Source organism: Anoplolepis gracilipes, chromosome 3, assembly GCF_047496725.1.
Source record: "Anoplolepis gracilipes chromosome 3, ASM4749672v1, whole genome shotgun sequence".
In the NCBI taxonomy this organism is placed as follows: Eukaryota; Metazoa; Arthropoda; class Insecta; order Hymenoptera; family Formicidae; genus Anoplolepis; species Anoplolepis gracilipes.
Genome location: NC_132972.1, coordinates 18,114,099 through 18,125,921, shown reverse-complemented (window position 1 = coordinate 18,125,921; position 11,823 = coordinate 18,114,099). Strand labels below are relative to the sequence as shown.

At 28.3% G+C, this 11,823-nt stretch overlaps 1 pseudogene; it reads left to right on the top strand.

Annotated features, from left to right (window-relative positions):
- The first annotated feature begins 7,215 nt into the window (after positions 1–7,215).
- LOC140664111 (uncharacterized) lies at positions 7,216–10,766 on the top strand (annotated as a pseudogene).
- The last annotated feature ends 1,057 nt before the right edge of the window (positions 10,767–11,823 follow it).

Here is an 11,823-nt window from a genome sequence, read left to right as displayed (position 1 = left end):
TGCATCTATAAAAACGTTCCGACATGTTCGTCGCAGCGTCGGCCAAAAATTTCTATTGTTTTCCCACGACTTTTATGGCTTCTAAAATGTCCCCCGACTATAAATCAACCACAAAGATAAACACCTTGCAGTTGCAGTTCTTTCCTTAAAAATTATGGAAGATGTTTCGCTCCAGTTTTATGGGAGATTTTCCGCAAGGGTGCAAAGCTGCCGAACGCCGGCGATTAAAATCTTTTTTTCCATAATGGCGCTGATGCGTTGCATTCTTTCCTTAAAATTATGGAAGATGTTTCGCTCCAGTTTTATGGGAGATTTTCCGCGAGGGTACAAAGCTGCCGAACGCCGGCGCTTAAAATCTCTTTTTCCATAATATTCTAATGGTCATAAAATGATCATAAAAATTAGAAAAAAAGAAAAAAACAGTTTTATGGTTTCTAAAATGTCCTCCGGCTATAAATCAACCACAAAGATAAACACCTTGCAGTTGCAGTTCTTTCCCTAAAAATTATGGAAGATGTTTCGCTCCAGTTTTATGGGAGATTTTCCGCGAGGGTGCAAAGCTGCCGAACGTCGGCGCTTAAAATCCTAATGATATAATGACCATAAAATGATCATAAAATTAGAAAAAGAACAGTTTTATGACTTCTAAAATACCCCCGGCTATAAAATCAACTGCAAAGATAAACATCTACTTTCGAACGTGTGTAGGACCCTTCCCCCCTCACCCCCCTTTCCCTAACACCAGACCCCTCGCGCCTCCCAGATACCCCCGCTCCCGCACCCCCCTCGGCGCCCCATGGCTTAGAATCCCCACTATAACACTACTATTATCCCAAATTAATAAAATTTCTTTATGTTGTATAATTCTATAACAATAAGGACATTGTATATATGTATTAAATATTACATGTATATGTTTATATATATATATACCTAGATTGAAAATTAATTATATTTTTGAAATATGTTATAAGGTATATACTCATCTAAAATCTATACTTCGTTTGACAATATAATGTTGAGGTTCCTTTAGACATCGTTAGATTTAAAATTTGTAAAAAAATTCAAGAGTTCTATTAATAATTTTATGCGTTACATGTCTTATAATGTATATTGTTGATTTGAATGTATGTTATCTGTTGAAACGTGCAGATATTTTGAATGTAATTTTGAGGTATCATGGTATAAACTTGTGCATCTATTGATACATAATAGATACAAAATAGATGTAGATTATACATATATGTATACAATATAATTAAAATAATATAAAGTACAAATATAAAATGTGTGCATTTTATTAATCTATAAAATATATTTGTAAAATTTTTTTTTCATGTATATAATATAATTGATACATATAAAAATTTATAAGTATAAAATATTTTGCTATACATTATAAAAACTTGCTCATTTAGGTTAACTCAGTTTAATAATACTATATTATTATTATTTAATATTATTTTTTTAATAAATTTTTGTTTTTGGTATATACACACATATATATATATATATGTGTGTGTGTAAAAATGTGTATATGATAAGCACAGACTTCTATAATAGTAAATACATAATACGTAAAGTGTATGTCTGTATCTGTATGTCTGAGTCTGTATATTTAAATATATGTGTGTATCATCAAAGCGCATGCGCAGAATATGTTACCTTATGTACATGGTTAGTAAGGTTAATAAGAAATGAAAGCGCCTTGTACATAAGGAGTTAGCAGTCTAATCTGTGTCTGTGATACTAACGGCGTTTAGTGATATTAATGACGCTTTGTAGCTGATTGGTCCATGATGAATTGTCGATCAATATCGATTTTGAAATAATAGATAATGCAACTATTACATGTACTTATTGTGTGATGCACTAATTATCACACATATCTTTTGACTTATTATATATAATAGAATAAGAGCTATTGCACAAATTAACATAAGGTGCATATACAATACATAGAATAAGACTGCTGGCTGAATGATCATTAAGCATTAATCAATACGACGACTTAATACTCGATACTCATTGGTCCAGCGGTCTTATGTTAGGCATACAGTTTATATAAATTTGCGATAGCCCTAAGGGTGAAGTCACATGATGCGGAATAGAAGTACAGAATAGAGAGTGCGTCATAGAAACAGCCAATCAGAGCTTAAGTAGACACTGCGGCAAAGAATAGGTTTATTTCTTTACAAGTAAGGATTTGCAGGATACTATAAGTAGAATTTATTTACAAAATAGATTCTTCTTTTGATAACAATGTTTTTTATAATACATAAACATACTATTTGAATATATGATGTAAAAATTGATGTGATGTAATTATGAGTGCTTTCCCGCAAGCAATACAGACGACACAGTGCGTCATTCTATCTTTGTTATTCACTGAAGTTGAAGAAAGATAGAATCACGCACAGAATGTTGCCTGTGTGACTTGCTTAATATTATTTGGATATGATGTATAAAAAGTAATGTGAAGTGATTACCTGACGAATTACTAGAAGAATATAGCCACACTTCTTTATATAAGCAAACTCTGCAATATTTAAATTAGATAAATAATTTTGAATCTATCTACATACTTTTATTAAATAATATATTCCATAAATATTCTACACATGATTCTTATTGTTTTTCAACGAGCTAAATTATTTTGTAAAGCATGTACTATACAAGTTATTTTGTATATGTAAAAGCATATACATTAATAATTTATGTCTAACAGATAAATATACAGATGTAATGTGTTTGTAAATTTAATTTTGCAAATATATTTCTAATCTCTATAATTGTAAATCTTAAATTTCATACAATTTCAATATATATTTAAATATACAAAAGAAAAATAATAGCTTCACTATCTTATAAACAACTTCCTGTAATACTTAAATTCATAAATTATAATGAATTTTAAGTCTTACATATTTTAGAATTAAATAATGTTATTAAAATAATTTTTAACTGCACGTACGCTTACTTATTGCAAAATTTATTGCAAAATTAAATTTTTTTTTATATTGGATATATTTTAAGTAATATAACTTATGAATTGTATATTTAAAGTATTGATTAAGCCTTCAACCGTCGTGCTCGGTCTTAAACAAAATACAATACTTTATCGTTTAATCTTTTCGATATCTTTCTAGCGAAAACTCAAAGTTTTTGCGAAACAAAAATACACCGTTTAGTATACTAGGATTTCTCAAAGTTCCACACGATTTGTGAGAAATCGTACGACTGAAGGGTTAAAAAGAGATAGTATTTTATTTCTATTAAAGAAGATGTTAAAAATATAATATAATATAAATAAATGTCTGTATAATATTGATACTTATACAGGGTGTTACGGAGGTTTTATCACCTTTCTTCGTTGAGGATAGAGGTAAGTATAACATTTTATTTTTTAATTTAATTTAATTTTTTTTTATTAATTTTTTAAATAAAAGGCTGCTGTGCGCTTATAAGTGGCTGCTGTGCGCCCATAAAAGATTGCTGTGCGCCGTTATAGAGCTGCTGTGCGCTCATAACAAGTGGCTGCTGTGCGCCGATAAAAGCTGTTATATATAAATAAAATTAACATATATATAAAGTTTTTATAAAGTTTATTTAAAACTGTTATTTGTATAAAAAAACGTTTACTTTATATATACAAAATGTCTGTAGAGACAATTAAACAAATAGTCTTAATGCCTAGAGAAAAAGATATAATTATTCAAGGCAATTGGTTAATTGACATTCATATGGAACATTTCAGTCATCTTTTACAAAATCGTTCAGATTATACACCTGTCGTAACTTGGCGCGTGCAGTGTCTTAATACTATTCAACCTATCCCAAAAGATAAAAATCATATTCAAATATTGTATTCATCAGGTCCGTTTGATGGACATTGGGTATGTAGTTACTATAACACAAAATATATATTTATTTATAATTCGTTAAATTCTAAAAGACTGCATAAGCATCATGAACAATTTTTAAAAATATTATTTCCAACATATGACTTTGAGAAATATCTTGTTAAATTTTCTACTGTGCAACAACAACCAAATGGTAACAATGTGGTGTTTTTGCAGCATTTGCGATTCCGTTATTATTTAATATTAAACCTGAAAAGGAAAATACAATCATAGTTTAATGCGTTCACATTTGGTAAAAATTTTTGAATCAAATATAATTGAACATTTTCCTCAAGATCCACGATATCATACGACAATGTAAGACTGAACAACAAAAAAATCGGTTAAAAAAACTTGCTGATATTCGTCAATCTAAGAAAGAAATAACCAATAGTTGCATGAAAACACAATTGGCTTCAATCCAATGTACAGATTTAGAAAATAGTAGCGTTAAACAGCAACATCAATATATACAAGATTTAGAAAATAATTGTGCATTAAAGCGGCGTCAAAATCAACAGAATTTAGAAAATAATCATACGTTAAAGCAAAGTCGATATTAACAAGATTTAGAAAATAATAGTACTAAACAGCGACAGCGATATCAATAAGATTTAGAAAATAATCGCCTTAAGAAACGATGTCAATATCAACAAGATTTAGAAAATAATCGTACTAAACAGCGACAGCAATATCAACAAGATGTAGAAAATAATCGCCTTAAGAAACGATGTCGATATCAACAGAATTTGGAAAATAATCGTACAAAACAGCAACAGCGATATCAACAAAATTCTGTAAGACAACGTGAACAAAAACGCATATGTTATTCTATAAACTTTCATAGTGAACAGGACGGACAAAAAGCATTAGATTCTAATCGCAAATGGTTTTATAAGAAACAATATTATCAAAAAAGTAAAAAATCTGCAATAAAAGATAACAATGTTGGAAAAAAAGTTATAAAAAAATATAAAAAGTTTTGGTCGAAAAACACCATAAAACTTCAGCATTCTTTAAAAACATTTACTAAAAATATTGTTGAGAAATTTGGTATTAAAAATCATATCAAAAAACGATTAAAAGCCGAAAAAATCATACGTTGGTGTATGCAGGTTAGAAGAAGTTATCTTCGTAATATTTACAAAATGTTATCTTTAATTAAAAACAAAACAGAAGTAAATTTGACTCAAGTCGTAAAACGTTCCACAGTTGAAGAAAAATTAGATTTGTTATGTGGCAAATCCAGCCATACAGCTTCATCTGAAAATTATTTTATTGATTCTACATATCATCATGTATTACATACATATCATCAAATATTCATAAATGTACTATGAAAACTTCAAATGAGAAATTAGGCCATACGCGTAGCTGCCATATTGATTTAATACTTTGCGAAAGAATGTTTCTCCCAGTTCAACTTTATTATCGCCTCATTTTCCACGAGTAAGATATATTAAGCGCTTAATTTATCAACTTATAGATTTTTATCAAAAGATGAATAATTTGGATGAGGCATTAATTTATACTGATTTAGATACCTTAAATGAAATTGTAACTTCTGCACAAGCAAAAGCAGATGCGTACAAATAACAACAGACAGATACAATTATGAGCGATGATGATATTATTTCTAAATATCATCAAGCGTTTAAGGCCTTGGTGAAACGGTCAACAGATACACCACGGTATGCTTGCATATCATGTGAAAAATTATGTTACAAGAGGAATGTTTCTGAAGTCAATATTTTTCGAAAACAAATAAATATTCAAAGTTGGAGAGATTTAATGCCATATATTCAACAAAAAAATGATGCGCAATATATTTGTACTTATTATGCAGATAAATTTCGTAAAAGCTTAATACCTGCATATTGCATTTTGAATAATCTCTTTACAGATGATGTGCCCGAAGTAATATTATCTCTTAATACATTTGAAAAAATTCTTATACAAAGAGCTAAAGCATTTCAAACTATCGTTAAAATGGGAACTGTTATTAATAAAAAGTTGCCTCAAAGGCAAATGGTACACAAAATTAAAGCTAGAACAAACATTTCATTTACCACTTCCGTTACAGGAAACATTGAAGAATTTATGTTTGGATACTGACTCAATAAATATTAATAACGAATTATATATCTTAGTTAGAAGTATCCCGACCAAATCAAAAATTATTTGGGAAAAGATGGTTAATGTTAAAAAAATATTTGACGCTTTAATATGGTTAAAGTGCAACAATACTTTATACTCTCATATTATATTGCTAAATGATCATAATGAATTAAACATTTTAGAACAATTAAAAAATTGAGAATTTCAACTGGAAGAGCAAGAAACGATATTAGATGATGAATCTGACAATGAATCATTAGATAATCCGATTGAAAAATGATGTAGAAATTACATTAGACGAGCAACAGAAAGCAATGTTAACTCAAGTTACTGATGAAAATGACGGTTATTATGAAAAATATACTATTTATCCTTTATATGAAAAGAAAGCAAATAAAACTTCAACAGACTTGTATCAAATGATAAAAATTCAAAATGCGCCTTTGGATAATCGTGAAAAAGATTTAGATTTAATGTGTTTTCCAGATTTATATCCTTTTGATATTAATGGACAACACGTGAGGTTAGGAAAGTCAAATTACACGATCATGAATTTATTAAATGTCGTTTGACATCTAAACATCCACAATTTAGACTAAACCAACAATATTTATTTTATTTGTTGAATGATGCAAATATTCGTCAGTTAAGACGTGGAATTTATCATAAATTGAATGTAACTAATCCTCAGGTTCGTTATACGGCTACAGAATATATAGAAGCATTGTCGAAAGAACAATTGGAATCTGATCTAACAACAATATTTTCCACACTTCAAAATACGGAGCAACATTGGCGTATACCGAGAAGTAATTTAAAGTGTATGACGCAGCATTATGGGCCTGTGACATGGTTTTTAACACTAAGTCCGAGTGAATGGTTATGGGAAGATTTAGGTGAATATATTCGTGAAATAAATAGATAGCATAATACTTCTTTATTCGTTAGCGCACTTGTTGCTAAAGATTCTATATCAACATCCAGGTTTCTCGATAATAAGTTTCGGGCAATGCTTGACTTTATTAGTTTCAAAGATCATCCAATTGGAGAAGTAACGCACTATTTCTGGAGACGAGAATACCAAGGTAGAGGTATACAACATTTTCATTTATTAATTTGGATTAAAAATGCACCGATTTGTGAATCTACTATTGAAGAAGTCTCCAAATTTATTTTACAATATATAAGTTGCAGAATGCCTGATAAAAATATTTCGCCATTATTATACAAACGTGTTAACACGCATCAGCGACATAAACATAACGATTATTGTCTTCGCTCTAAAAAAACAAAACGTAAAATTATTCGTGTGTTTGGATTTCCTCGTCCTGTTACTGAAACAATATGAGAAATGTGGCAACTTCGATAGCAGGTAGAAAACAATTGAAACATAAAAGTAGGCTTTTATGATCTTCTCGAACAGAGAATGAAGTTAATATAAATGATTATAATCCTGTTCTTCTTACTGCATGGGAAGATAATATGGATATGCAATTTATTGGTGAAAAATCATTGCTGCTTACTTGGTACATTACTAAATATATGAATAAAACGGGAAAATGTGAGTTGTCTGATTCTATCTTTAATACTGAAAATAATAATTATAATAAAAATAATAATAAAAACAAATTAGTGAGTTATCTTTGGAATATCAGTTTGCGATTTGTGAATAATAGAGAATGTGGAGCTCTCGAAGCTGCTGATACATTATTAGGTATTCCTTTGTATGAGACTGATCGAAATACAACTATAAGATGGTTAGATGTTAATCAAATAAGACGTAAAAAATTAAAAAGCTACAAGGAAATTGAAGCTCTTGATCCCGAATCTACAGATATATTTCATCCGTCTTTAGTAGATGATCTTTATCCGCATAGACAAAACGAACTAGAAAATATATCTCTTTATGAATTTGCCCAGTGGTACGATATCTCGAAGATCAAACCGAAAAATGAATATATTGAATATTATAAAATAGATAACGATAAGTATCTTAAACGGCGACAGCGTGGATATCTTATTAATCATTATAAATTTAATGTTAATACACAGCCGGAAAATTATTTCTTTTCATTATTACTTATATTTAAACCATGGCGAAAATTAGAAGATCTTAAAAACGGAGAGGATACTTATGCCGAATCTTTTCAGAAAGAAAAACTATATTTTGTAGAAACGTTACGATATCATGAAAAATGAGAAGAATTGCAAAAAGCATTTGAAACTGCAAAACAGTTACTTCAGCAATGCATAGATGATGATTTATAAAAACAGTCTCAGGATGAGCCTGAAAATCCGGTAGGCATTCAAAATATAGAGGCTGGTGAAACAATGCAAGATTTTAAAGATCTTGGTAATAAAGCAGTTCGAGAAATCAATGTATCTGAAATGATAGCAAAATTAAATGCGGATCAGAAACGTGTTTTTGATAAAGTTATCAATATTGTAGAGTCAGGTGAATCAGTATTACGATTATATGTTAGTGGAGAAGGTGGTACTGGAAAAAGTTTCTTAATCAAGACTATTAAATGTTGGGTAAAACAAAACCTCAACAAAGATACTGCTGTAGCAGCACCTACTGGTATAGCAGCATTTAATATAGATGGTTTGACGGTTCATAGATTGCTTCAATTACCCGTTGAACATGGTCATACTCCTAAGTATAAACAACTATCTGATCATGTATTGAAAGTTTTAAGATCAGATCTTAAAGATGTTATTCTTTTTGTAATTGTTGAAATGTCAATGATATCTAATTTAACTTTAATGTATATACATCTTCGATTGTCTGAAATATTTGACACTAATAATTGCGATGATGGTTGGTTTGGTCTAAAACACATTCTTTTATTTGGAGACTTGTTTCAACCACTTCCTGTACGTGATGATCTTATTTTTAAATATTTATCAAATGAAAAAATTACTAAATATCTTAGTTCTTTAAATGCGGTTAATTTATGGACTATACTATTTGACTATGATGAATTGACTATTAATATGCGTCAGAAAGGAGATGATTCTTATCGCGAGTTATTGTCCAGAATTCGTATCGGTTTATTAACAAAATCTGATTGTAAGATTCTTGAAAATAAAAAAGTTTTTTTAAGGGTAATTCTTTCGAATCTAAATTAAATGAGTTATGTAATTTCATTAACAATCTGTCATCAGACACCGTTTGTTTATTGCCCACCTGCCATATGTGTGACGTTCTTAATAATGCAATGTTAAGTCACATTGTTTCTAAAGAAATAATATTAATTGCTGAAGATACGATTGATTGTATTCCATATGTAAAAAAGAAAGTTTCAAAAGTATTATCAAATAATGATAAAGATAATTCTAGAACAGCAGGACTTTCAAAAACTCATAATTGAAATTGGAGCGAAAGTTATGATACGGCGTAATATTGATGCTAGTTTGGGTCTAGTAAACGATACAATTGCTAAAGTGATTTCAATTATACAAGATAATGATTATGTAGAAAAGATCAAACTTTTTTTATCATCAAGTTTAGAATATTTAATTGAAAGAGTAAGTGTTAAATTTGAGGTGGTAGATAGAGCGTACGTTGTTAGAAAACAATTTCCATTATCTTTGAGTTACGGCATTACTATTCATAAAAGCCAAGGATTGAGTTTGTAAAATGTTATTATGGATATTGATAATTCTGTATTTAATTGTGGCCAAACTTATGTTGCATTATCGCGAGTAACGTCTAAAGGATTACATTTAATTAACTTTGATCCTTCATCGGTAATAGCTAGCGAAGACGCTATTATTGAATATAACCGTCTAAAACAGATACACAAACCAAAAGCAAAAATGATTGCCATGTCAAAGGAACCCTATTACAAAGTGAAAGATGTCTTATGAGCGTTGCCAAAAGTAGTTGATTCTATTAAAAAATCAAGTTTAGATCAAAATGTTCAACAAAGTACTGGGTCATGCATGGTTTTCAAAATACAGATAAGGTTTCATGTTATGCAAATGCAGTACTGCAATGTTTATTTAATTTAAATGCTATTAGACAGCAATTATCCAATTGTGATAAATCAGATGTCGTGTATTAATGCATCGATATGAAAATGGAATATGTAATCTAAATACATATGCAATACGACAATGTTTAGGAGACTATTTTTCAAGTCCTGTAAAACGGAATGCATCTGATTTTTTTTTTGCTCTTTGTGAAAAATAATAAAAAGTTTGGTGAAGCATCAAATAACTTCTGTTAAACGGTGTAAAACTTGTAATAATACAAAAACTATTGTTGATAATAATGTTATTATTTCTATTCCTATTAATAACTTGAAGAAGAAGAGTTATAATTTTAATGATTTATTAAAAACTACGTTTTTACGTTGGTATCAATTGCATAACGAGTCATGTGAATATTGTACTGAAAGTAATATAATATTAAAAAATGAAATAATATTAACGAAAGAGATAGTTGTTATTCGTTTAATATTTTCGTCACAGGATGATAAATTAATGAAAATAACATACAACTTTAATTTGAGTGCTGTTCCAACAACTAAAGTGTTAATAGATGGACAGATATATAAAGTAATGAATGCTATATTTTATCATGGTTCAAGTATTGATGAAGGTTATTATATAAGTATGTGCAGAGAAAAAGCATCTAATATTTGGATTGAAGTTAATGATGCTAAAGTTAAAAAAAAGCAGTGGCCTAGAGGTGCTAAAGATGTTCATTTACTTTTCTTACAAAATATGATTAAATAATATATATCAAATGTTATAAAATAAAGCAGTAAAAAATTTCTTTATTAAACATAAACATTTATGTAACATCTAAGTTGTGATTCATAATTTATTATTTAGTACAATATTTCAAACAGTCTTATATAAAAAAATATCGTATGTATCAGCAATTTCGTGAATAATGCTTTATATTTTGCATTATTTATAAATTGTCAAGAAATATTTAGAAAAATAACCAATAATTTGTCTTCATTTTTTTATTATTAGAAATAGAATTATGAAACTTACTCTTTTTCCGTTTTACTTATACATTCAATGATGAATTAAATAAACAGAGCAATGATTATTTATCAATTTAGATTTGGAATTTTATTATGAATAATAAATGTAAATTTCTAATGGCACATTGATTTGTGATTATCCTTTGTTATTTTTACAATAAGCATAACAAAGTTTGATAAATCTAAATATTTATATAACTAAAGAGAACCTAAAGAGAAAAGTAGTATTTTAATGAAATATGATGGGCGTGGCAGGTTCTTAGCATATTTATTGAAAGAAACTTTAAATTTTTCGTTTAACATATAGTACAAAAAATAGTGATATCTCTAAAAAAATTACCTTTTTAAAAAAGAGGTAAAAAAAGGAGCTAAGTCCCGCGTAAAAGTATGTATTTGCAAACCAGTGCGTTAACTATAAAAACTTATCTCCAAAGTCGTTTCATATCTTACAAAAATTAATGATATCAAAAAAACTGTGCTAAGTAAAAATAAAAATTCATTAAAATATTTTAATTAAAAAAGTTATACAAAATATTTGTTTTAATTTCTTACATTATATTCTACAAAATCAAAATAATATAAAAAATTTGGGTTAATTAAAAGTATAAGTTTAAAAGTAGTGTAACTAAAAAAGTTGTACAAAATAATTGTTTTTATTTTTTACAAAAATAACGATACTAAAAAGTTGTGTTAATTGAATACAAATTTTTACTATAAAATATATTTTTTTTATTTCCAGTATAAAAGAAAAACTATTAAATATTTAAGAAAATTATTGAAAGTATAAACTATTATAT